Below are 4,347 nucleotides of genomic sequence, written 5' to 3'. Positions count from 1 at the left end.
TATTAACGGTATTGAGTCTTCTAATCTCTGAACACAGTATATCTCCCTGTTTAGGTCTTTTTTCAAGTTCTCCTAGAAGTGCTTTTAATTTTTATACTATATATCTTGCACTTCTTTTGCCAGATGCATCAGTATGTATTTCATACTATTTATGGTGTTATAAATGGCATTTAAGGTTTTAAGGATCAGATTGTTCATGGCTAGTACATGCAAAATCATCTGCTTTATATATATTGATCTTTATTTTGCAATCTCACTAAGCTCATTTAGTTCTAGTAGTGTTGTAGATACCATCAGATTTTTTTATATAGACCATCATATAGTCCGTTAATAAAGATGATTTTACTTCCTTTCTAGTCTGGATACATTGTATTCTTTTGTTTATTGCACTAGCTAGCACTTCTAGTATAATGCTTAGTAGAAGTGTTGAGACCAGGTGTCCTTCTCTTTTTGCTGATCTTTGGGCTTTTACTATTAAGTGTGATGTTAGCAGTAGATTTCTCACACATACTCTTCATTGGTTAAGGAAATTCCCAGAATCCCAGAATTCTCTTCCTCCTTAACTGAATTATTCTCCTTAATGAATGCTGGATGCCTAGTAAATTTTTTTTTTTTTTTTTTTTAAGACAGAGTCTCGTCTGTCGCCCAGGCTGGAGTGCAGTGGTGCAGTCTCAGCTCACTGCAACCTCCGTCTCCCAGGTTCAAGTGGTTCTCCTGCCTCAGCCTCCTGAGTAGCTGGTATTATAGACCTGGCTCTTTTTTTTTTTTTTTTTTTGGTATTTTTAGTAGAGACAGGGTTTTGCCGTGTTGACCAGGCTGGTCTCAAACTCCTGACCTCAGGTGATCCGCCTGCCTCAGCCTCCCAAAGTGCTGGAATTACAGGCTTGAGCCATCACACCCAGCTGATGCCTAGTAATTTTTTATTTTCCGCTTTGGCTGTTGGGAAAAGGAATTATTCCTGGCCCTTTTTGAGCTCTGTGGATTCTTCCCTCTAATCCTTTAAGGTAGTTATTTTTCCCTGGCTTCAGGTAGTTTTCACACACACATGTGTTGATGAATATTTAGCTGAACTTAAGGAAGATCCTCTGTAGATTTTTGTGCAATTCTCTTCTCATCAGTGTTTTGCCTTGTCAACTCTGGCCACTTTGGTCTCATCAGATTCCTCATTCTATCTCAACACTAGGAGACCACTAGGCTCTGCCTGAGTTACCCCTCCCAGCAGTAGTCTGGAAAAACTGGAGGAAAAATTTATTTCTGTTTTTTCAGGGATCACTGTTCTTCATTGGAAATTGACATTTTTGTATATTCAATGTCCTAAAAACCATTGTTTCACCTATTTTGTTTAGCTTTTTAGTATTTACAGATATAAGGGTAAATCTGGTCTGTTTCTCCATTTGACCAGAAGCAGACATCTGTTCATTCTGTTAATGGTGACTTTCAGTCAATAGAATAATAAAATTAATATGAATATGCCATACTTTTCTAGTTAAAATGTTTTGTCTAGGAAATATTCTTTACTGTGAGGCTGTAAAATGATTCTCAGATAAAAACAAGGTAAAATCAAAGGTGGCTACTTTCCAACCTTGCTCTCTCCCACCTATGGGTTGTATTTTAATTTTTCTTAAGAGATAGGGATCTTGCTCTGTTGTCCAGATTGCACTTGAACTCCTGGGCTCAAGGGATCCTCCTACCATATCCTCCCAGGTAGCTAGGATTACAGGCATGCACTACCACACCCCACTCCCACCTATTATTTCATCATTTTGATTAGGTCTTGGCTTATCCTTCCACTGTGTTTTGAAAGTATAAGCGGCCGGGCGCGGTGGCTCAAGCCTGTAATCCCAGCACTTTGGGAGGCCGAGACAGGTGGATCACGAGGTCAGGAGATCGAGACCATCCTGGCTAACACGGTGAAACCCCGTCTCTACTAAAAAATACAAAAAACTAGCCGGGTGAGGTGGCGGGTGCCTGTAGTCCCAACTACTCGGGAGGCTGAGGCAGGAGAATGGCGTGAACCTGGGAGGCGGAGCTTGCAGTGAGCTGAGATCCGGCCACTGCACTCCAGCCTGGGCGACAGAGTGAGACTCCATCTCAAAAAAAAAAAAAAGAAAAGAAAGTATAAACATAGCTGGGCGCGGTGGTTCATGCCTATAATCCCAACACTTTGGGAGGCCAAGGCAGGCAGATCACAAGGTCAAGGTATCTTGATCATCCTGGCCAACATGGTGAAACCCCGTCTCTACTAAAAATATAAAAACTAGCTGGGCATGGTGGCGCATGCCTGTAGTCCCAGCTACTCAGGAGACTGAGGCAGGAGAATCTTTTGAACCCAGGAGGCAGAGGTTGCACTGAGCCAGGCAGATTGTGTAAGTGCACTCCAGCCTAGGCAGCAGAGTGAGACTCCATCTCAAAAAAAAAAAAAAAAGAGAAAGTATAAACATATATAGCAGTCCGCCCTTCTCACAAAAATTAGCACATTATTCTACACCCTCCTATTTTTTATATAACATAATCTGAAGATTATGAAATATAATCTGAGGATTATGAAATACACAGTTGCACAATACACCTTGTACGTATATATCTGAGAGTTAATTCAGCCCATCCATTGCTGGAAATCTTTCCAGTCTGTTGCATTTACAAATATTTACATTCCTGTGTGCATACTACACTTCATAATCTTATCAGTGTATCTTCCGGATAGAAGCAAGCAGCCTAGGTCACATGATATATGCATGTAAGATTGCACATGGACATTATTCAGTTCCCTCTTATAAGAGTTGTACAGTTTCACATTTTCACAATATGAATTCTTCTTTCTCCAGTCTTGCCAATATGAGTATTTTAATATACTTTTGGATTTTTCCTCGTCTGATTGTCAAAAAGTGATATGCAGTATAAATTGCATTTTCTTTATGAGGAATATGAAGCATCTTCTTAAAGGTTTAAGGGTCTTTAATTTATCTTTTCCTATAAAATACCTATTTATGTCTTTTGCCTATTTCTATATCAGGCTGTAGGATCTTTCACATCTCAGTTTTTACATGTTTACATGTATTAAGTGAATGACTGTCACATAAGTTGCAGACATCTCCAATTTGTTTATATTTGTAGTCCCACAAAAAATTATTGATTCTTCCTCATTTTTACTGGATTTCTGAGTCACAGTTATTGATTTCCTAATTCCCATGTCATAAAGAAATTTGCCCATGTTTACTTCTAGTACTGGTAAAGTTTCTTTTTGTTTTGTTCTTACATATATATCTCCTGATTTATTGGGACTTTATCCTGCTTTACACTGCCAGGAATGATTCTAATCTTTTCTTTTCCAGAAAGGTTATAAACCTGTACCAACACTAATTATCAAAAAGTTCTTCATTTTCAAAATGGTTCCAGTGTAATGTCTCCTGCAAAGAAAGGTGATTAGGAAAAAATAAAGGGCTGTTTTGTCATACATGAGGCAGACTTGAGACATTATCAACATTCAAAAATATATAAATGGAGTAGAGGTTCAATAAGCACGCAACTCAAGCATTCAAGAAGATCCAGAAATTCACCATGAAGGGGATGGGAGCACCAGCTATGCACACAGACACCAAACTCAACAAGGCAGTCTGGGCCAGCAAAAAAAAACCTCCCCTAACCAAAAGGGAATGAACCATACTTATCTGTATATAGATGGGCAGAAAGAGTAATGTGGACAAAGATTTACCAAATAACTTCTAGGCTGGGCGCGGTGGCTCATGCCTGTAATCCCAGCACTTTGGGAGGCCGGGGCAGGCAAATCACTTGAGGTCAGGAGTTCAAGACCAGCCTAGCCAACATGATGAAACCCAGTCTCTACTAAAAATACAAAAATTAGCCAGGCATGGTGGCACGTGCTGGTAATCCCAGCAACTCGGGAGGCTGAGGCAGGAGAATCACTTGAACCTGGGAGACGGTTGCAATGAGCTGAGATCGCGCCACTGCACACCAGCCTGGGCAAACAGTGAGACTCCATCTCAAAAAAACAAAACAAAACAAACTTCTAAATGTTATTTTTCTCAGTGTACTTGTCATGTTAAAAATCTATTCAACATGAATGAAAATGGATTATAATAAAGTTACATAACAAAAAATTATTTTTCACACAAATTGTGAAATTCCATAGATGACAATAATTTAGGAGGGAACTACCTGTTAAAGGCCTGACTTATAAGTGTGCTAAATATGTGTACATATACCCACCATTTCTTAACTCATGTAACACTAAAAGATACTGGCCGGGCGCGGTGGCTCAAGCCTGTAATCCCAGCACTTTGGGAGGCCGAGACGGGCGGATCACAAGGTCAGGAGATCGAGACCATC

The sequence above is a fragment of the Mandrillus leucophaeus genome, unplaced genomic scaffold (assembly GCF_000951045.1).
Source record: "Mandrillus leucophaeus isolate KB7577 unplaced genomic scaffold, Mleu.le_1.0 Scaffold274, whole genome shotgun sequence".
Classification (NCBI taxonomy): domain Eukaryota; kingdom Metazoa; phylum Chordata; class Mammalia; order Primates; family Cercopithecidae; genus Mandrillus; species Mandrillus leucophaeus.
The sequence above is the reverse complement of the archived record's forward strand: the minus strand, read 5'-3'. Positions refer to the sequence as shown.